Source organism: Mytilus edulis, chromosome 1, assembly GCF_963676685.1.
Source record: "Mytilus edulis chromosome 1, xbMytEdul2.2, whole genome shotgun sequence".
Classification (NCBI taxonomy): Eukaryota; Metazoa; Mollusca; class Bivalvia; order Mytilida; family Mytilidae; genus Mytilus; species Mytilus edulis.
Window position 1 is genome coordinate 72501592 of NC_092344.1, and position 25235 is coordinate 72526826.

Below are 25235 nucleotides of genomic sequence, written 5' to 3' on the forward strand. Positions count from 1 at the left end.
ATCGTTTTTGTTTTGTCATTTAGAACAAAAAGTAGTCTGGCAGTCACAGATCCTGACGATTTTATTGTAAATATAATATTGTTTTGCAAATGCCTCGCGATTATTCCGTGTCAATCAAAATTACGTACGGAATCTCATGAAACATATATACAATAACAAAAAACAAAACAAAAAACAACCAAAAAACAAAACAAAAAAAAACCCAAAACAAACCTCCCGATACTGTTCATTTAATGTGTGTCCATGTAAACTAATATTGTGACTCACATCAGATCATATAAAACTAGTGTTGTTGCTTTCACATGGTGCATAGTGTTATCATCATACGAAATAAGCACACTTCTTCACTAAAAACACAAAGATAAAAACTACTGAAAAACTATTTATTTGTGTTCAATTTGAAATTTCGAAAATGTTAATTATATTTATCTTTCCATACATGTAACAAAGTTGTATTGAATGGATTATGTTTATTTTGAAAGCTCTAGGAAGCACAGTTTTCTCATTCCGCCATGTTTCATTTCGTATGCCGTGAGAACGTTTTGGGTGTTCTCTATCACGTCCACGTTACTGATATTAAAAGATGTCTTTTGACAAGATGAAAAATCAAACTACAAATAGAATGTGAATAACCAGTAATTATTCATGATATGTTTATTTAGATAACCATGCACTACGTTCGAGTAACGGTTAACTTCGAGGATTATTTTCCCAAGCGCATAATATTTGTCAAGGTAGAAAAAAGCCGTCGGCTAGCGACGTTGGTCGACGTCACAGTCTTTGTGGTAAATAAATATAGCGGTGGGAATGTGCATGCAGTCATTCCCTCTCACACTGCCACGAGGGTCGGACAGTCCTTTGTTGAGTAACAAGGATTTTTTTTCTTATGACAGAACTACGATTTTAAACTTGATTTGTTTGTGAAATTGTAAGTATCTTTCTATATAACAATTTTTGATGAACTAGTGGAATAACATTTAAGGTAAGTCATTCACAGTAAAATCATCATTTCCTTTACGCTGTGAACTAGTTAGAAATCGTCTACTATTTATATTATGTAAAGTTTTCACTGTGAACTTGTTAGAGATCGCCTATGTGCATCCTTAGTTACAGATTGAAAATTATCGTTACTATTTATATTGTGTAAAGTTTTCACTGTGAACTTGTTAGAGATCGCCAATGTGCATCCTTAGTTACAGATTGAAACTATCGTAACTATTTATATTATGTAAAGTTTTCACTGTGAACTTGTTAGAGATCGCCAATGTGCATCCTTAGTTACAGATTGAAAATTATCGTTACTATTTATATTATGTAAAGTTTTCACTGTGAACTTGTTAGAGATCGCCGATGTGCATCCTTAGTTACAGATTGAAAATTATCGTTACTATTTATATTATGTAAAGTTTTCACTGTGAACTTGTTAGAGATCGCCTATGTGCATCCTTAGTTACAGATTGAAAATTATAGTTACTATTTATATTATGTAAAGTTTTCACTGTGAACTTGTTAGAGATCGCCCATGTGCATCCTTAGTTACAGATTGAAAATTATCGTTACTATTTATATTATGTAAAGTTTTCACTGTGAACTTGTTAGAGATCGCCTATGTGCATCCTTAGTTACAGATTGAAAATTATCGTTACTATTTATATTATGTAAAGTTTTCACTGTGAACTTGTTAGAGATCGCCAATGTGCATCCTTAGTTACAGATTGAAAATTATCGTTACTATTTATATTATGTAAAGTTTTCACTGTGAACTTGTTAGAGATCGCCTATGTGCATCCTTAGTTACAGATTGAAAATTATCGTTACTATTTATATTATGTGAAGTTTTCACTGTGAACTTGTTAGAGATCGCCTATGTGCATCCTTAGTTACAGATTGAAAATTATCGTTACTATTTATATTATAATTTAAGGTTTTCACTGTGAACTTGTTAGAGATCGCCCATGTGCATCCTTAGTTACAGATTGAAAATTATCGTTACTATTTATATTATGTAAAGTTTTCACTGTGAACTTGTTAGAGATCGCCTATGTGCATCCTTAGTTACAGATTGAAAATTATCGTTACTATTTATATTATTATTTAAGGTTTTCACTGTGAACTTGTTAGAGATCGCCCATGTGCATCCTTAGTTACAGATTGAAAATTATCGTTACTATTTATATTATGTAAAGTTTTCACTGTGAACTTGTTAGAGATCGCCAATGTGCATCCTTAGTTACAGATTGAAAATTATCGTTACTATTTATATTATGTAAAGTTTTCACTGTGAACTTGTTAGAGATCGCCAATGTGCATCCTTAGTTACAGATTGAAAATTATCGTTACTATTTATATTATGTAAAGTTTTCACTGTGAACTTGTTAGAGATCGCCAATGTGAATCCTTAGTTACAGATTGAAAATTATCGTTACTATTTATATTATGTAAAGTTTTCACTGTGAACTTGTTAGAGATCGCCTATGTGTATCCTTATAGTTACAGATTGAAAATTATCGTTACTATTTATATTATGTAAAGTTTTCACTGTGAACTTGTTAGAGATCGCCAATGTGCATCCTTAGTTACAGATTGAAAATTATCGTTACTATTTATATTATGTAAAGTTTTCACTGTGAACTTGTTAGAGATCGCCTATGTGCATCCTTAGTTACAGATTGAAAATTATCGTTACTATTTATATTATGTAAAGTTTTCACTGTGAACTTGTTAGAGATCGCCTATGTGCATCCTTAGTTACAGATTGAAAATTATCGTTACTATTTTGGAGTTTCACGATAAGATACCATGTAAAGTGTTCGATCTTAATTTGTTAGAGATCCTTAGTCACAGTAGTAAATTCACGATATTATTCCATGCAAAGCGTGAACTGTTATAGAACCTTTGTTACAGTTGGAGATTCGCGATATTATACCATGTAAAGTGTGCTCTGTGAATTTGTTAAAGATCCTTTGTTACAAATGGACATTTACGATATTATACCTTGAAAGTGTGCACTGTGAATTTGTTAGAAATCCTAAGTTACAGTAGGAGATTCACGATAGTATACAATGTAAAGTACACACTGGAACACGTTAGAGATCCTTTTTAACAGATGGAGATTCGAGATATTATACCATGTAAAGTGTGCACTGTGAAATTGTTAGAGATCCTTAGTTACAGTTGGAGATTCACGATATCATACTATGTAAAGTGAGCACTGTGAATTCGTTAAACATCCTAAGTTACAGGTGCAGATTTACGATATCATACCATGAGAAGTGTGCAATGAGCCAATTTGAACTCGTTTAAGATCTTTAGTAATAGTAGGAGATTTGCAATATTATACTACGGAAAGTGTGCACTGTGAATTTGTTAGAGATCCTTAGTTATAGAAGGAAATTCACGATATAATACCATATAAAGTGTGCACTGTGAATTTGTTAGAGATACTTAGTTATAGTAGGAGATTCACGATATTATACCATATAAAGTGTGCACTGTAAATTTGTTAGAGATCCTAAGTTACAGTTTGAGATTCACGATATAATATCATATAAAGTGTTCAATGTAAATTTGTTAGAGATCCTAAGTTACAGTTGGATATTCACGATATTATACCATGTAAAGTGTGCACTGTGAATTTGTTAGAGATCTTTATCTACAGTTTGAGATTCACGATTTTATACCATATAAAGTGTGCACTGTGAATTTGTTAGAGATCCTTTGTTACAGTTGGAGATTCACGATATTATACCATGTAAAGTGTGCACTGTAAATTTGTTATAGATCCTTATTTATAATAGGAGATTGACGATATTATACCATGTAAAGTGTGCACTGAATTTGTTAAAGATGCTTAGTTATAGTCGGAGATTCACGATATTATACCATGTGAAGTGTGCACTATGAATTTGTTAGAGATCTTTATCTACAGTTTGAGATTCTCGATTTTATACCATATAAAGTGTTTACTGTAAATTTGTTAGAGATGCTTTGTTATAGTAGGAGATTCACAATTTTATACCATGTAAAGTGTTCACTACGAATTTGTTAGAGATCTTTATCTACAGTTTGAGATTCACGATATTATACCATGTAAACAGTGCACTGTGAATTTGTAAGAGATCCGTAGTTATAGTAGGAGATTCACGATATTATACCATGTAAAGTGTTCAATGTGAATTCCTTAGAGATCCTAAACTATAGTTGGAGATTCACGATATTATACCATGTTAAGTATGCATTATGAATTTGTTAAAAATCTTCATCTTCAGTTTGAGATTCACGATAGTATACCATATTAAGTGTGCTCTGTGAATTTGTTAGAAATCTTTATCTACAGTTTGAGATTCACGATATTATATCATTTCAAGTATGCACTGTGAATTTGTTAGAGATCTTCATCTACAGTTTGAAATTCACGATATTATATCATGTAAAGTGTGCACTGTGAACTTGTTAGAGATCTTTTTTCTATTGAGATTCACGATATTATACCGTATAAATCGTGCACTGTGAATTTGTTAGAGATCCTTATCTACAGTTTGAGATTCACGATATTATACCATGTAAAGTGTGCACTGTGAATTTGTTAGAGATCCGTAGTTATATAAGGAGATTCACGATATTATACCACGTAAAGTGTGCAATGTGAATTTGTTAGAGATCTTTATCTACAGTTTGAGATTCATGATTTTATACCATATAAAGTGTCCAAAGAGAATTTGTTAGAGATCTTTATCTACAGTTTGAGATTCACGATATTATACCATATCAAGTGTGCACTGTGAATTTGTTAGAGATTCTTAGATATAGAAGGAGATTCACGATATTATACTATGTAAAGTGTGCAATGTGAATTTGTTAGAGATCCGTAGTTATAGAAGGAGATTCACGATATTATACCATATAAAGTGTCCAATATGAATTTGTTAGAGATCTTTATCTACAGTTTGAGATTCACGATTTTATACCATATGAAGTGTGCACTGTGAACCTGTTAGAGATCCTTTTTTACAGTTTGAGATTCTCGATATTATACCATGTAAAGTGTGCACTGTGAATTTGTTAGAGATCCTTAGTTATAAAAGAAGATTCACGATATTATACCATATAAAGTGAGCAATGTGAATTTGTTAGAGATCTTTATCTACAGTTTGAGATACGCAATATTATACCATATCAAGTGTGCAATGTGAATTTGTTAGAGATCATTATCTACAGTTTGAGACTCACGATATTATACCATGTAAAGTGTGCACTGTGAATTTGTTAGAGATCCGTAGTTATAGAAGGAGATTCACGATATCATACCATGTAAAGTGTGCAATGAGAATTTGCTAGAGATCTTTATATACAGTTTGGGATTCACGATATTATACCATATCAAGTGTGCACTGAGAATTTGTTAGAGATCCGTATCTACTGTTTGAGATTCACGATATCATACCAATTTAAAGTGTGTAATGTGAATATGTAAGGGATCTTTATCTACAGTTTGAGATTCACGATTTTATTCCACATAGAGTGTGCACTGTGAATTTGTTAGAGATCCTTATCTACAGTTTGAGATTCACGATATTATACCATGTAAAGTGTGCATTGTAAATTTGTTAGAGATTGGTAGTTATAGACGGATATTCACGATGTTATACAACGTAAAGTGTGCAATGTGAATTTGTTAGAGATCCTTATCTACAGTTTGAGATTCACGATATTATACCACGTAAAGTGTGCATTGCAGATTTGTTAGAGATTCGTAGTTATAGAAGGAGATTCACGATGTTGTACCACGTAAAGTGTGCAATGTGAATTTGTTAGAGATCTTTATCTACAGTTTAAGATTCATGATTTTATACCATATAAAGTGTCCAAAGAGAATTTGTTAGAGATCTTTATCTACAGTTTGAGATTCACGATATTATACCATATCAAGTGTGCACTGTGAATTTGTTAGAGATTCTTAGTTATATAAGAAGATTCACGATATTATACTATGTAAAGTGTGCAATGTGAATTTGTTAGAGATCCGTAGTTATAGAAGGAGATTCACGATATTATACCATATAAAGTGTCCAATGTGAATTTGTTAGAGATCTTTATCTACAGTTTGAGATTCACGATTTTATACCATATAAAGTGTGCACTGTGAACCTGTTAGAGATACTTTTTTACAGTTTGAGATTCTCGATATTATACCATGTAAAGTGTGCACTGTGAATTTGTTAGAGATCCGTAGTTATAGAAGGAGATTCACGATATTATACCATATAAAGTGTGCACTTTGAATTTGTTAGAGATCCTTAGTTATAGAAGGAGATTCACGATATTATACCATATAAAGTGAGCAATGTGAATTTGTTAGAGATCTTTATCTACAGTTTGAGATACGCAATATTATACCATATCAAGTGTGCAATGTGAATTTGTTAGAGATCATTATCTACAGTTTGAGATTCACGATATTATATCATTTCAAGTATGCACTGTGAATTTGTTAGAGATCTTCATCTACAGTTTGAAATTCACGATATTATATCATGTAAAGTGTGCACTGTGAACTTGTTAGAGATCTTTTTTCTATTGAGATTCACGATATTATACCGTATAAATCGTGCACTGTGAATTTGTTAGAGATCCTTATCTACAGTTTGAGATTCACGATATTATACCATGTAAAGTGTGCACTGTGAATTTGTTAGAGATCCGTAGTTATATAAGGAGATTCACGATATTATACCACGTAAAGTGTGCAATGTGAATTTGTTAGAGATCTTTATCTACAGTTTGAGATTCATGATTTTATACCATATAAAGTGTCCAAAGAGAATTTGTTAGAGATCTTTATCTACAGTTTGAGATTCACGATATTATACCATATCAAGTGTGCACTGTGAATTTGTTAGAGATTCTTAGATATAGAAGGAGATTCACGATATTATACTATGTAAAGTGTGCAATGTGAATTTGTTAGAGATCCGTAGTTATAGAAGGAGATTCACGATATTATACCATATAAAGTGTCCAATATGAATTTGTTAGAGATCTTTATCTACAGTTTGAGATTCACGATTTTATACCATATGAAGTGTGCACTGTGAACCTGTTAGAGATCCTTTTTTACAGTTTGAGATTCTCGATATTATACCATGTAAAGTGTGCACTGTGAATTTGTTAGAGATCCTTAGTTATAAAAGAAGATTCACGATATTATACCATATAAAGTGAGCAATGTGAATTTGTTAGAGATCTTTATCTACAGTTTGAGATACGCAATATTATACCATATCAAGTGTGCAATGTGAATTTGTTAGAGATCATTATCTACAGTTTGAGACTCACGATATTATACCATGTAAAGTGTGCACTGTGAATTTGTTAGAGATCCGTAGTTATAGAAGGAGATTCACGATATCATACCATGTAAAGTGTGCAATGAGAATTTGCTAGAGATCTTTATATACAGTTTGGGATTCACGATATTATACCATATCAAGTGTGCACTGAGAATTTGTTAGAGATCCGTATCTACTGTTTGAGATTCACGATATCATACCAATTTAAAGTGTGTAATGTGAATATGTAAGGGATCTTTATCTACAGTTTGAGATTCACGATTTTATTCCACATAGAGTGTGCACTGTGAATTTGTTAGAGATCCTTATCTACAGTTTGAGATTCACGATATTATACCATGTAAAGTGTGCATTGTAAATTTGTTAGAGATTGGTAGTTATAGACGGATATTCACGATGTTATACAACGTAAAGTGTGCAATGTGAATTTGTTAGAGATCCTTATCTACAGTTTGAGATTCACGATATTATACCACGTAAAGTGTGCATTGCAGATTTGTTAGAGATTCGTAGTTATAGAAGGAGATTCACGATGTTGTACCACGTAAAGTGTGCAATGTGAATTTGTTAGAGATCTTTATCTACAGTTTAAGATTCATGATTTTATACCATATAAAGTGTCCAAAGAGAATTTGTTAGAGATCTTTATCTACAGTTTGAGATTCACGATATTATACCATATCAAGTGTGCACTGTGAATTTGTTAGAGATTCTTAGTTATATAAGAAGATTCACGATATTATACTATGTAAAGTGTGCAATGTGAATTTGTTAGAGATCCGTAGTTATAGAAGGAGATTCACGATATTATACCATATAAAGTGTCCAATGTGAATTTGTTAGAGATCTTTATCTACAGTTTGAGATTCACGATTTTATACCATATAAAGTGTGCACTGTGAACCTGTTAGAGATACTTTTTTACAGTTTGAGATTCTCGATATTATACCATGTAAAGTGTGCACTGTGAATTTGTTAGAGATCCGTAGTTATAGAAGGAGATTCACGATATTATACCATATAAAGTGTGCACTTTGAATTTGTTAGAGATCCTTAGTTATAGAAGGAGATTCACGATATTATACCATATAAAGTGAGCAATGTGAATTTGTTAGAGATCTTTATCTACAGTTTGAGATACGCAATATTATACCATATCAAGTGTGCAATGTGAATTTGTTAGAGATCATTATCTACAGTTTGAGACTCACGATATTATACCATGTAAAGTGTGCACTGTGAATTTGTTAGAGATTCGTAGTTAAAGAAGGAGATTCACGATATCATACCACGTAAAGTGTGCAATGTGAATTTGTTAGAGATCTTTATCTTTCGTTTGAGATTCACGATATTATACCATATAAAGTTTGCGAAAGAGAATTTGCTAGAGATCTTTATCTACAGTTTGGGATTCACGATATTATACCATATCAAGTGTGCACTGAGAATTTGTTAGAGATCCGTATCTACTGTTTGAGATTCACGATATCATACCACGTAAAGTGTGCAATGTGAATATGTTAGAGATCTTTATCTACAGTTTGAGATTCACGATTTTATACCACATAAAGTGTGCACTGTGAATTTGTTAGAGATCCTTATCTACAGTTTGAGATTCACGATATTATTCCATGTAAAGTATGCATTGTAAATTTGTTAGAGATTCGTAGTTATAGAAGGAGATTCACGATGTTATACAACGTAAAGTGTGCAATGTCAATTTGCTAGAGATCTTTATCTACAGTTTGAGATTCACGATATTATAGCATATAAAGTTTGCAATAAGAATTTGCTAGATATCTTTATCTACAGTTTGAGATTCACGATATTATACAAATATAGCCTTTGTATGAGGTCGATACAAGGATATATTGACCTGAAAGAAGTATATTGACTGAGGACGAAGTCCGAGGTCGATATACTTCTTTGGGTCGATATATCCTGTATTGACCTCATACAAAGGCTATATTTGTTATATTATTAATTTACGACCATGTTTGTATCAAAATCGTCATTTAGGTTTTTTGGAACTTTATAGATATTACATTGTCTCTTTGACAATAACAACATGTTAGTTGTTATTTCATTTACTTTCTTTTTTGACACCTTAGGGAGCTACCATTTTATTTTTATGGGGGGGGGGGAGGGGGGGGGGGGGCTAGGATGAAATTTGAAAAAAATAGGCAGGACAGGAGTTTTGAGTTAAAAAAAAAAGGCAGGATGAGACACTTACAAAAAAAAAAGTCAGGACGACAATTTAGGTAAAAAAAAGTCAGGATAAACTATGAAAAAAAAAAAGGCAGGACCAAACAGAGTGAAAAATAAAAAGGCAGGACAGAGATTACAGCTAAAAAAAAATGCAGGACAAAATTTTTCATCCTAGCCCCCCCATAAAAATCAAATGGTAGCTCCCTTATGCATGTATTTGTAGATTTTTTTTCGTCAAATAATCGATCACAGATATCATTTGTTTCAAAACGTTAAACCATATCCTGAAATTCATTACATGACGTCACAAAGTATATCGGTTTTTTATATATTCTAAAAATAACCGTGCAATATGCTTTTTGCCGGTCAATATGCTTTTAGCTATCCGCCGTTTTCTCTCTACCTTCGAAAATATAGTTTAACATGTGACTATCCCTAAACGAATCAAATTTGTTAAAATATACGAATTAATAATATTATACCATATCAAGTGGGCACTGCGAATTTGTTAGAGATCCTTATCTACAGTTTGAGATTCACGATATTATACCATGTAAAGTGTACACTGTAGATTTCTTAGAGATTCGTTGTAATAGAAGGAGATTCACGATGTTATACAACGTAAAGTGTGCAAGGTGAATTTGTTAGAGATCTGTATCTACAGTTTGAGATTCACGATATTATACCATATAAGGTGTGCAATGAGAATTTGTTAGAGATCTTTATCTACAGTTTGAGATTCACGATAGTATACCATATCAAGTGTACACTGTGAATTTGTTAGAGATCCTTAGTTATAGAAGGAGATTCACGATATTATACCATGTAAAGTGTGCAATGTGAATTTGTTAGAGATCTTTATCTACAGTTTGAGATTCACGATATTATACCATATCAAGAGTACACTCTGATTTTGTTAGAGATCCTTAGTTATAGAAGGAGATTCACGATATTATACCATGTCCAATGAGAATTTGTTAGTGATTCTTATCTACAGTTTGAGATTCACGATACTATATCATGTAAAGTGTGCAATGTGAATTTATTAGAGATATTTATCTACAGTTTGATATTCACGATGTTATACCATATAAAGTGAGCAATGAGAATTTGTTAGTGATCTTAATCTACAGTTTGAGATTCACGATATTATACCATATCAAGAGTGCAATGTGAATTTGTTGGAGATCTTTTTTTACAGTTTGAGATTCACGATATTATAACATATAAGGTGTGCAATGAGAATTTGTTAGAGATCTTTATCTACAGTTTGAGATACACGATATTATACTATATCAACTGTACAATGTGAATTTGTTAGAGATCTTTATCTACGGTTTGAGATTCGCAATATTATACCATATCAAGTGTGCAATGTGAATTTGTTAGAGATCATTATCTACAGTTTGAGATTCACGATTTTATACCATATAAAGTGTCCAAAAAGAATATGTTAGAGATCTTCATCTACAGTTTTATACCATATCAAGTGTGCACTGTGAATTTGTTAGAGATCCTTAGTTAAAGAAGGAAATTCACGATATTATACCATGTAAAGTGTGCAATGTGAATTTGTTAGAGATCTTTATCTACAGTTTGAGATTCACGATATTATATCATATCAAGTGTACACTGTGAATTTGTTAGAGATCTTTAGTTATAGAAGGACATTCACGATATTATACCATATAAAGTGTGCACTGTGAATTTGTTTGAGATCCTTATCTACAGTTTGAGATTCACGATATTATACCATGTAAAGTGTGCACTGTGAATTTGTTAGAGATCCGTAGTTATAGAAGGAGATTCACGATATTATACCATATAAAGTGTGCAATGAGAATTTGTTAGAGATCTTTATCTTCAGTTTGAGATTAACGATACCATATAATGTTAAGTATGCAATGTGAATTTGTTAGAGATCTTTATCATTAGTTTAAGATTAACGATACTATACCATATAAAGTGTGCAATGAGAATTTGTTAGAGATCTTTTTCTACCGTTTGAGATTCACGATATTATACCATATAAAGTGTGCAATGAGAATTTGTTAGAGATCTTTATCTACAGTTTGAGATTCATAATATTACACCATGCATGTAAAGTGTGCACTGTGAATTTGTTAGAGATCCGTAGTTATAGAAGGAAATTCACGATATCATACCACGTAAAGTGTGCAATGTGAATATGTTAGAGATCTTTATTTACAGTTTGAGATTCACGATATTATAACATATAAGGTGTGCAATGAGAATTTGTTAGAGATCTTTATCTACAGTTTGAGATTCACGATATTATACCATATCAAGTGTGCACTGTGAATTTGTTAAAGATCCTTAGTTATAGAAGGAGATTCACGATATTATACCATGTAAAGTATGCAATGTGAATTTGTTAGAGATCTTTATCTTCAGTTTGAAATTGACGATACTATATCATGTTAAGTATGCAATGTGAATTTGTTAGAGATCTTTATCTACAGTTTAAGATTAACGATATTATACCATATAAAGTGTGCAATTAGAATTTGTTAGAGATATTTTTCTCTAGTTTGAGATTCACGATATTATACCATATAAAATGTGCAATGAGAATTTGTTAGAGATCTTTATCTACAGTTTGAGATTCATAATATTACACCATGTAAAGTGTGCACTGTGAATTTGTTAGAGATCCGTAGTTATAGAAAGAGATTCACGATATCATACCACGTAAAGTGTGCACTGTGAATTTGTTAGAGATTCTAAGTTACAGTTACAGATTCACGATATTATATCATGCAAAGTTTGCATTTGTTAGATATTCTTAGTTATATTTTGAGATTCATGATATTATACCACGTAAAGTGTGCACTGTGAACTTGTAAGAGATCTTTAGTTATAGTAGGAGATTCACGATATTATACCACGTAAAGTGTGCACTGTGAACTTGTAAGAGATATTTAGTTATAGTAGGAGATTCACGATATCGTACTATGTAAAGTATGCACTGTAAACTCGTTAGAGATCCTTTGTTATAGTTGGAGGTTGACGATGTTATACCATGTAAAGTTCGCAATTTGAACTTAGAGATATTCAGTTATAGTTTGACTCACAATATTATATCATGCAAAGTTTGCACTGTTAACTTGTTAAAGATCCGTATTTATAGTTTGAGATTCACGAAATTATATTATGTAAATTTTCACTGTGAACTTGTTAGAGATCCTTTGTTAGAGTTGTAGATTCGCGATATTATATCATGTAAAGGTTGCACGGTGGTCTCGATGGAGAGAATTTCCGCTACGCATTTTTTGTATTTAATGAAGCGAAACTGAATTTTATCAAAAGAAACCTTAAAGTCAACTCACAGTCAGTCAAAGAAAAGGCCTATATCTCACTTGTGAGACCAAAGCTAGAGTATGGTAGCTGCATCTGGGACCCACATACAAAATCTCAAAAATCACAAATAGAAATGGTCCAAAGACGTGCAGCAAGGTATACATGTAATCGATACCATAACACCAGCTCTGTGACAAACATGCTTAACCATCTTAACTGGCCAACACTTGAACTTAGAAGAATAAGAACAAGACTTATATTTTTCTTTAAAATTATACACCACCAAGTAGCAATATACCCCACGAACTTGTTAATACCATCAGACAGTCGAACACCCCAATACACTCACAGACACTCATTTAGGCACATACAGGCCAAAAAATACTCATATAAATTTTCATTCTATCCAAGGACAATCATTCAATGGAACCTTTTACCAGTTACTGCTGTCCAATGCACCACAGTTGAAGCCTTCAGAGAACAGATTCCTACATCTGTTCTCAACCCAAAACTACACCATGTAATTGTAACAACTTGTATGATAAAGTGCAGAAACTGAAAGAAGAAGAAGTGGCGCCAAGGCGACGTTAAATGTGAGACTTGTACTATATATGTAGTTTTATAAGGTGGAGGAATCCCTCCCAAACTCAACCCTTTAACAAGTAGTTTAAACAAAACAGACAGGTTTCATTTGAGCGGATCTGACTTTATAATGCAGATATATCAGGCTCCTGCTTTCTCAGTCGTCGATGCATAGATGTACGTAGCCTAATTCTGTTAAGATCTGTTAAAACACCAAACACCAATGTGAGTTCCTGAAATACTTGGGATTAAAGCATATATTGGAGATTTTCTCTCTCATCTGAACCACACAAAAGTCAATAAGATTAAAACAAGTGTTTAAAACTTCAAATAGCGAATGAAGAAGTCCGGATTAAACTATTACCGTGTTTGTGTTGAGTCGTATAATAAAGACATCCGGTTTTCACTACCGCTATGCACTATCACTATGCAGATTAAAAAGTTTAAACTTTACTAAGTACACAATGTAGATCAATGTAAGTAAGTATTCATTCAGTCGTTATATTCCGCTGATCTACGATGGCAAGGAAATCGGACACAGAGAGGAATTGAATTATTAGTTACTCATGATTGAGGGTGGGCAGGACCTTTTTCGGGACGTCGGGATCGGGTGTTTTTAAGCTCGGGATTTCGGGATTTATCCTTTCGGGATCCGGGAATTCTTTTTTTGAATTTCGGGACCTCGGGATTTCATGTTTTTAAGCACGGGATTTCGGGATCAGGACCCCTCCTATCCCCCTCATGATTCTGATTAAAATTTACAATGATTATTCGGGTTAAATCATGAGTTGAAAAACCCTTACAATGTGGGTCTCATTGGGGTCTAAGCATGACGCGGAATTGCTGATTTTTTGTAAGCGTGACACGTGAAAGTCAAATTATTGTGCCGTGAATACGGGAAATGAAGTCTTTTAAGCGGGACACGGGAAATGACTATAAAAATGAGAATTGCTTACGTACATAGCGTAAGCGGGATACGTGAATCTGACAAAACAGTAAGCGGGATCCGAGATCAGAATCCCCCAATGAAACCCCATACAATCGACTATAACATCAGTCTGATTTACAATAGTAATCAATATGTCATTTCTTGAATCTTGTCTTTCACAAATATAGTTCAAATATTATGAGAAACGAGGTCTTGAAGATCCTTGAAAGACTTTTTAATTTTTTTCTGTGACGCCTTCCTACGTAGGCTTATTGTGAATTTTGGCAAACAACTTTTAAATTAAAGCAAAGAAAACAAAGAGGAAAACATAGAAGAATTTTGCAAGAGACAAGCTACGTGTATGATAGATGTTTGACCTTGTTTTCAACCTAATTTTTATGGCGCACAGTTTTGATTAGATAATTTGCACACCACGGGATATTTGTTTTTCTCACATTCTCACATCATCGTGTAAAAAATATCAGTAGAAAAAACCAGTAGTTTTCCCATGGGAGGACTGTTCTGTGAAGGAGGAAGTAGAAGTATTCGTTAAAGTGCCTTTTTGAGATTAGCACCTTAATCTTTTCAAATAGTTTCTGGAAATATGTGGCTATCCTGAAGTTTAGAAAGCTATGATCATTCTTGTAAATGATAAATCTATCCAGAATAACTGATGCAACTTAATGGAACTTAAAACATTTTTGTTAACATTTTCAAAAAATGTTTGGATTTGTAGCAGATGAAATTTATCTTCAACAGTTTAACAATTTTATAACCTAAAATAATCTGTTTGTTTCTTGTTTTGTTTCTGCTCTTGGTAATAAAACATTTATCAGTGATACCAGATTGTTTATAAAACAGAAATGTTCAAGGCCCTACACAAGCTTGCATAATATTATAAGTATAACAAGTTCTGTTTTATTTGATTAGACGCATGAAACCATTAAGATGGTGATAAACTGTAAACATGCCCTACTGGTAAATTTCAACGGAAAGATAATCTGAATGAAAATAAGTTAGATGTAGGTAAAGAAAATAGAGAAAATAGATTAATTAAGTTGTAGCTGATAATATCTTATAAATCTGGAAAGGTTTAACCCCACCCAATGTTGTATAATTGCTAGGTTATGATTTAATTTTATAAATTAATGTAATCAATATGTTTTATTTTTTCCTGTTTGAATTGTTAGTTTTGTAATGCAATCTTATTTCTTAGTTGCTTACTGCAACCAACAGTAAAAAAAATGTTTTTTTCTTATTGTAAAATAAATTCTCATAAGCATTATCTTATCAGCTATGAAAAACCAAAAAATCCATAAAAATTGCATGCCTCTTAATGAATATTTTCTGACCCACCTATAAGGAATGTTGCATTAGAAGGTAGTTGAGACTTACTTTGTTCATGATGACTGATGAGACCATCTATTCCAATGGTTTCATCCAATTATTATCAGTTGAAATTGACTTCAAGATTTGGATTTCTATTTAATATCTGAAAAAGGGAGGTGGGTGGAGTGTTTATTTTCTAAGGGGTATCAACAGTCATTTCTTGTTTCTGAGGGTTCTAACTTGTCCAAATATGTAAAAATGAGGTGTTGAAAGGCACAATTTCACTTCCAAGGGGTTTTGAGCAGCATCTGAGGGATTGAAAATTTTCCAAGTGGGTTTTTGATAATGTAACCATCCATCCTTCTGTTCAGAAATACAACGGAATGGGCTGGACCTATGGCAATCTTACATTGACATGATAGTCTATCAGACAAATATGACCTTGCCCTCATTTTCCTGCTCTAGTAATCAAACTTAATTAGCGGTGAATGTACTAATGTTATCCTGACAGAAACATTAACAGAAATGTTAGATAACACAATGCTAAATTTATGATTTTACCAGGTGTTATATATAAGATGAGGAAAGTGAATTTGATAAGATAAAATAAATATTCTTTATCAGATTTTCGAATGTTTATTGCATTGCAGATAAGTTGCAGTAAAGAATATTTGTAATTCTCATGCATTTATCAAGTACAAGCGACATGTCTTAAAACTAGTCAATTTTTAATTTTTTTTTAAGTGCATCTAAACTTTGAATAGAGACAGTTTGACCTACTTCCTAAAAAATACCTAAAAAGGAATTTTGTTTATTTATGATTAACATTGATTCTGTTGCTTTTGGTCACTGCTTATACATGTATACATTTGATAGTCATTATTAGTTTTGAACATCACAACTACAATTATGCTATTCAATGATTTGAAAATTATTCTCTGATATACCATTTGGTTTTTAACGTGACGGTACCCAAATTGCACCTATTTTGACAGTTTTTTCAACTAGGTTTTTTTATGATTAAGACAAAAGTTTCCATTTTGTGTTTATTTTGTAGCCATATCCTTCTTTACTATATAGGTACACCAATTTGATTTTCAATTCATATGGAATCATAGAAAAATTGGTCTGAACTAACCTCCAAACCATCAATCATTCTGTAATGAGGAGTACCCAAATTGCATCCATGCTTAAATTCGCATCATCAAAAGTCGAATAACAGAGCGTTTATTTATTTTTTTCAAATATTTTGAACAATTGGATATTTGTCCATGCTTACACTTCTTTTATTAAGAAATGAATACTTGAAACATATTGTATTTGCTAATTTTAAAAAGATGACGCTTTGATGACGTCGCATGGCGACGTTTCAGTACATTTTGCTTTTTCAGTAAACACTTCATCTGTTGATAAAAACTGTGAACGTTTTGTGTATATCTAAATATATTTACCTATATTTTGAAAGACATGTATAGTATCAAATCATAAAAATACAAATTGTTTAGTCTCTAGGAGATCTTGTAAGATTTCCGCTGCTATTTTTGCTAAATAGGTGCAATTTGGGTACTCGGTGCAATTTGGGTACTCTGTGCAATTTGAGTACCGTTACGTTAGATACACAGTTGTCAAAAAATACATTTAATAATTCATTTAAAACTTATCGTTTTGGATAAAGAACTTTTTGCATCAACCGCTTTTAAGATCTTTTTTAAAAACAGCTTATGATTATTCCATAGATGTATAAACCCTGGGGTTTACACATCTATGATTATTTCTTTAAAAAAAAGAAATGTGAATGTACGTAATTAGCCAATTGATCTTGTTATGTAATTGAATCAAAGAACTTAAATCAGTCAAAATGCAAGCTAATATCAAATATCATCTTTTGATTATTTTTATGAGAAAAATTGGATCAGATGATTGTTATACCAGTAAAAGCATATAGATTTTGACCTGGCCATTGGTTTTTGGTCTCAAGATGCTTACTCAAATACAATGTACTTTTTATTTAATTGCAACCCTTCTTAGATCGAAGTCTCATATATAAGTTGAGGAAATGAATCGATGCCACTATAGAGTCAAGGTCATAGTTACATTGCTAGAAATAGATATTTAAGATAATAATGTTACTGTATGAAATAAAAAAAAATAAAAAAAATAATACATAAAAGTAAGCAGAAAAACTAGACCAGCAGGTCACAATAAGCTCCTTCCCATTATATGGGTGTATGTATGTAAACTTTCTTGTCAAGGTCACATACATACCAAAAATACACCAAAACTTTTACAGCAGTTTCTTGATGCTTAATCAATTATTTAAAAAAAAATATTTATAAACTGTAGATTATTAGTGTCAATGGACCAATTCAAATATGGTTTTGGGCTATGCAAACATGATGGTTTTGGAAGTTCTGATTGGTTTAGGTTCCATTTTGAAGGATGCTGAGACCAGTCAACATAGTTTGCAAGAATAGAAGTGGAATTTATGAATTGGTCCATTATAGAACAATACCAAACTTATGAAAGTTAAATTACTTTAAGGTAAATCAAATACTAGTATATAAAAATAAGAAGATATGATACTATTGACAATGAGACAACTCTCCATAAGAGACCAAATGACACAGAAATTGAGAACTATAGGTTACCATATGGCATTCAACAATAAGTAAAACCCATACTGTTTATTTATGTTTACTATATATGCTTGGGATTAGAAGGCTAGTCTCTAAAGGATCAGAGAATCTATAAATATGTGTTTAAGAATTATTTAAACATATTGCACAGACTAGGGAAATCAGCCATAAGGCAACTAACTTAGGTGAAAGATAATTTCCGTTATAATTGATTCTTCCTCATGACTTAATATGTATAATTTACTACAAATTAATTTACATGTAGTTATATAATATTCAGTCATGGGTGTCAGAAATGTACATCTGTGTCATCTGGGAAAGTGAATAAAGACGGGTACCACTATTGGCTTTAAATCTAATATTCAAAAAGATGAGAAATTCCTAACAGTAATGGTAAACATTTATATTTAGTTGACATTTTCAAAAAAAAGTTTTTTTTAAGGAACAGAGGGAACCAATATTTGTGGATTAAGGAAAAATGGCATTGGTGTGGATGTTTGATATGGTTTTGCTGAAGTCTGCATTCAATTTGCACATCATTTAATATTTATATGCATGGATTTTAAAAACCCACGAAATCTACGAAAATTGGTGTCATAAAAATAATAGTGAATCCAGGAGTATATAACTTTGTAATGGACAACAAATTTGTTGATTTCAGTGAAAGTACTATGATTGGAAAAATTATTTACATTTTGTTATATATTATAGTCTCATTTGCAAAAATTAATGATAATTAACATTTACCAGTTACATTTTGAATCATATAATATCAATAATTTTGGTTGAAGAAGTTTTGGGGATAATATTTAAAAAAAATTGCAAACTGTTCTTAATTTGTCCTTTTGGCATTTAATAAACATTGTAACCCATAAAAGATATGCATAAGGATCTTTTGCATCCTTTGATCACTAATGTCAATACTTTACTATTGCCAAATCCCCAACAGCTTCTGTACTTTAGAAAGTTATATTTGCCTTGGTAAATGCCTTGTTTACTATCTATAAAAAGAATATTATGTTCAAGGGTATAGAAAATTTATCTTTCAATTTTATTTTGTATTTGTTGAGATATAAATAAAGATTAAACTGCATTTGAGAATACATTTGATGTGTAAATCACTACTAACAATAGGGGATGTCATGAACGCTAAGAAAATAAAACTTTTTCAACATCTGTCACACATGTTATTGGAATAAAACAAAAAAGGGAATAATTTTGTTTTTCATTTTGAGGAAACAAAAACTGTTATGCACAGAAGGTGAGTACTTTACACTAGTATAAATATTTCAAATTCATAATATGTATTATTGTTTTGGATCATATCTTCAAATATGATGCAAATCAAATTTTTAATTTAACTTTTGAAATATCTAAAATAAATGGTAGAATGAGGGTATTTGAGACATAAATGTTAATCAGATTTTTTAAAGCCTTTTGTCCTTATACGTTAAGGTCAAGTTTCAGTAAATGGGCTATGGTTAGATTTTGGTAAATTTTGCATAAGACTTTGGCTCGTTGAACTATAGCCCTTTTACTATCCCTTGACCTTAATTAACATTTCTATCATATGTTGTATATAAAGCTTAAAAGATTAAGGACAATAGGATTGACTAGATCATTTCAAGCAAAAAAGCTTACATTTTTTAACTCTAAATTTGAAGATTACAGATAGGCTGAAGTTAATTTTAAAATTTAATCAAAAGGAAAAGTTTAAAGTTTAATAATATGAACAAAATGATTACAGGCTAAACAGAATGGACATTTAAGATGACAGGACACTGCTCCAATGATGAAAAGGCTCGTTGAGGTGTAGCGGGAGTTTGTTCTCAGGTGAAGGTAGACAAGGTAGGTTGACACATTTGTATCTTTACAATCAAAAGAAAATCTTCTTAAATTTCTCATAGTATTTGGCAAGTATTGTTAAAGGTGAACTATGCATACTTTAAAATCAATATTAAGTTGAAAGGGATGCTATAATTAAAGCTTTTTTAGGGTAAGAGTATTTTGTTAACATTTTGCAATTTTTTTAAAAATTACATTATAATTATAATTCTTTGTAAATTCTCCAGAAATTATATACAAATAGCAATAAGTTTTTCGTCAATATATCATGTTCTTTATGACATTTTCACGTCTGATTTGAAAAAATGAATGCTATAGGCATTTAATGTATGATTTTATGAGTAAACTTTAAACTATAATTAGATGGATTAGGAAAGAGATAAGTAGTTTTGAGAACTATAAGATACAGATTAAACACATATAAGTCAGTATAAATATCTATATACTCAGATGGTACTGTTTTCCATATTTTCTTTAAAGCATGCTGTGAGAATTTTATAGTTTGACCCAGCTATCTGAAATTCTATTGTTCATCATTTGTCATTGAATAGTATATAAGAAACTTACAGTGTTACATATGATCTCACTTATTTGTATTGATACATTATACGACCAAAGTGTATATCACATTGGTGTGTTTACAAGTCAATGCCACTATGTCCCACACATTGTTATGGATACATTACATAATTTGAGTGTATGATATCTCACATATTTAGTGTGGATACAATATACTGCTAGTGTATCTCACATATTTAGTATGGATACAATATACTGCTAGTGTATCTCACATATTTAGTATGGATACAATATACTGCTAGTGTATCTCACATATTTAGTATGGATACAATATACTGCTAGTGTATCTCACATATTTGTGTAGATATCGATGCAGCATCACATATACTGCCCCTACAATACACTGGATACAATATACTGACAGTGTCTCCCTCATTCTACAAATTATTATGGATTCAAATTACTAACACTGTTTCTCGCATATGTAGAGCCCCCCCCCCCCCCCCCCCCCCCCCCTCCCCCCCCCAGTGGATATAATTATACTAACAGTATATCTCATATATTAATGTGGATTCAATATACTGACAGTGAATCTCACATATTTGTTTGGATAGAGTATATTGGCAGTGTCTCTCAAATATAATAGTGTGGAAACAATATACTGACAGTATATCTCACATATTTGTGTAGATTCAAAATACTGACAGTGTCTCTCACACATTGGTGTGGATACAATAAACTACAAATATGAGAGAGACACTGTCAGTATATTGTATTCACACAATTATGTGAGACACTGACACATATTTGTGTGAATACAAAATTCTGACAGTGTCTATCACATACTTGTGTGGATCCAATATACTGACAGTGTATCTCACATATTTGTGTGGATACAATATACTGACAGTGTATCTCACATATTTGTGTGCATACAATATTCTGACAGTGTCTCTCACAAGTTACTGTGTATACCATATACTTCCTGACAGTGTATCTCACATATTAGTGTGGAAACAATATACTGACTGTGTATCTCACATATTAGTTTGGATACAATAAACTGACAGTGTATCTCACATATAACTGTGTACACTGATGGTATAATAGTTCTCAAATACCAACTTAAGTCTTTAAGCGGTAACACACTTCTAAGCAACTTATATCAGAGCTTTTCGATATTTGATACCAATCTTCATATTGGACAGCCAACACTGTGTGACACATTCATTTTCAAATCAGTCAAGTATCAACCTTCTGTTTGTCCATACATGTATGTTCTTCTCGTTGATGTACTGTGATTAATGCATTAAATTTGTATTATGTCTGGCTCAGCAACTACAATTCACATTTCATTGATACCAAGGTTTGTATTGGTTTTGTATGACACACTTCATACTTTCCAGCTTGCCTGATACAATTTGTATGGTTTTTGCATTGATAAAATTACAAATAAAATATTCTTGATATTTGGTACCAGACTTGAATATTACAAGACTCTTAAGGTCTGGATTGATCTTGACTTATAATAAGTCCTTGTTCAGACATGAAATTCTACCTATGAAGCAATATATATATTTTAATCAGTTTAGGTCTATTTTTGCTCACCCTTGTAAACCATTAAGGTTAGGATTACAAACTTTTGACCGTAAATTCAAATTTTCTCCATAGATTTTTATTTTGTAACAAATGGTTACTGTCACTGTGGAAGATGTATTACTTCTTTAATTTTATCTAAAAAGTTCATAATTTGAAAATTTCTTGAGAGAATGTGTATCCCATATCAATCTGTATTACCTTTATATTACACCTGGGGTGGCTAGATAAATTGTTTTGGACAGGTGTTATACTGGTGTGGTGTCAAGAGATTAATTTATCTTGTCACAACAAAGAAGTGACCACCCAGAGTCACCTCAAGAGAAAGTGTTCATATAGGGCATAATTTTATCATCAGATTTCATGACCAATTTGTCCAAATGTTACAATTATTTAACCATGATATTAAGATAGTATGGATTAGTGAAATTTAACACTTTAATTTACTTGTATTAGGAATACTTCAGAATCTATAGATACAAAAATAAGTGAAAGGGAAAGGGATGGTCATGATGTTTTAAGTAAAAATAATAAAGGTCAGTTTGGAAAAAAATGTGCACTCTTATCCAAAACTGCTTCCAAGGCTTGTATGCCATTATGCTGACAACAGTATGAAACATGAACTGAAACAGCTAAAAGTGTTTGATTTTTTTTTTTTAAATCTTAAAAAGTCTTAAACATATTTTAGGTGGTCATCTGAACTTTAATTAAAAACAAACCTTACAAAATTTGCATACTAAAATGGGAATTAGCCTCACAATAGCATAAAGGTACCAGTTCTGCAGCAGAAGGTCACTTGTCCTTTCAATTATAATTCTTCAGCACTCCAGGTTTAGTTCACATTCTCTTTACAGTTTTGAGTTTTACTCTTTATGTTTTTTTGTACCTTCACATTGCTTTATTTGTTTATAAATGTGTTTTTTTCTTTGCTATGGTGTTATCTGTCCTTTTTAAAATGTGAAAGTTATCTCCCCTCCATTTCTTCTTTTTTTTTTATAGACAATGTTATGGATGTGATGATAAAAGTTTCTAAAAACATGATAATTTGTGCTTATGAAAGTAAAGGGGGTGGAGTTGTTATAATTTCCAGTCTGTGTATTGTTTTGTTAGTCTGTCCCTTAATTACTATGTAAAAGATAGGTAACACTCAAGTTGTTATATCAATTTGAATTTTTTGATACATGTTCATTACAATGTGAATTTTTAAAATCTTTGCAAAATAAGGGTTTTGACCACAATGTTCTGGTTCACTGAAGTGGAAATATGATACTATAAGAAGGACACAGTAGCCTACGGACACATATAGTAGTGAAGCATATAAATTCACAAACTTTTTAAATGCTATTCATTATCAGAACTTAGAAATTCTTCCAAATTTTTTTATTTAAATCTTTTCCTAAAAGTTGTATACAGATACGGAAAAACGCTCAACATACATTTTATTTGATGGACTAAAGAATTGTAAAAGGGCATAGCACTTTGAAAAGACCACTCAAAATAGGATATATCATACAGAATTAAATCCTATTATACCTATATATAAATCTTGTTTAATGTTTAAATACATTTATATAGAATCCATTCAAAGGGGTTGATGTGATTTTAAAGATGTTATGATAGGGGATTAGGTTCGTGATGGATAATGTAGGTAAGGTTTATGGATACATACAAGCATGTTTATCTGTGAATATTTCTTATAGAATTTGAATGATTTTTTTAAATAAAATATTTTTGTCTCCTTTTTGCAAAAGTTCAAAGGTTAAAGATTTTATTGATTTAAATTCCAAAATTTTCATTGTCACCACACAACAATTTTAGAAATGATGCAAAAGGTATGTGCCTGCATTAATCAAACAGCTAGTTATAAATTGTTATGTATCGACTGCCTTATTTATTTTCGGAATTTCTATGGTGGAGATGTAGAATGACACTATGTTATTTTATGTATTGATACATTTCATTGTTTCCTTTGTCCCCTACAATAATTGGTGACATCACTATTGAAACATTGTGATTAAAATGTTGGTGCAACTGCATTCAATGCATCAAGTCTGCAACATGATTACTGCATTGTTTATCTATTAGTAAAACTATACTGTTTTCATTAAAGTTGTTAAAATGTTTGCATCACATTAAAAAAATATTTGATTATTTCCAGTTGGAAAATTGATGGAAAAAGAATTTAAAAATTAACATATGTCTTGAAACAACATGTTAAAGAAAAGTATGTGGGAAATTTTTTTATAAATGCATAGTAACTAATGTTAACGAAATAAATTCATGTGCAAAAAATCCAATAAAACTGTTATAAATTTCAACAGAAACTGATATAATTACTTCATTTTAATTTCAAGTTTCATAAAAAATTGCATAATCTGACAACACAGCTGGTTCTTGTCAAGATTGGTAAAATTTCTTCCATCATTTTCAGATAAACTTAATCAACCTTGAGATGATGGATTATCTTCAATAATTTAGAACAGTTGTACCTGTTTCATGCCAAATGATGCTGGTCGTAGAATACAATGACCTTCACAAAACCACTAGTAAGTTATTTTTAGTAAACTTGATAGTTGGAAAAAAGATAAAAATACTTTTGTTTTTGCTTAAATTTTCCTATTTATTCTAAAGTTTGCACTTACTTGGCACAAACTTTTCTCTTTTTACCATTGTAATTCATAATGATGTTTTTCTTGCAACAACAAAAAATTGTCAGGTTGATTTGATTTGATTCATAATTATATAAAAATTTGATCAGATGTTTGCAATTAATTTCTGTTCTATTATAAAATTTCCTCAAAAATTCCAATTGGTGTCCTTGTTGAGAAACTTTTTAGAAACATGTTTTTGTTCCAATTAAATACCACAAGTTCAAACCAAATTCTATAATTAAACCTGATAGAAATTTAATTCTGATAGAAT

The 25235-nt window shown here is 31.3% G+C and overlaps 1 long non-coding RNA gene across 1 annotated transcript; it reads left to right on the forward strand.

Moving 5' to 3' along the window:
• Positions 1-817: 817 nt before the first annotated feature.
• LOC139488782 (uncharacterized) lies at positions 818-24859 on the forward strand. The gene is made up of 4 exons (XR_011656082.1): positions 818-928; positions 19589-19614; positions 20101-20201; positions 24745-24859. It is a non-coding gene; the product is annotated as an uncharacterized lncRNA (long non-coding RNA).
• Positions 24860-25235: the final 376 nt, after the last annotated feature.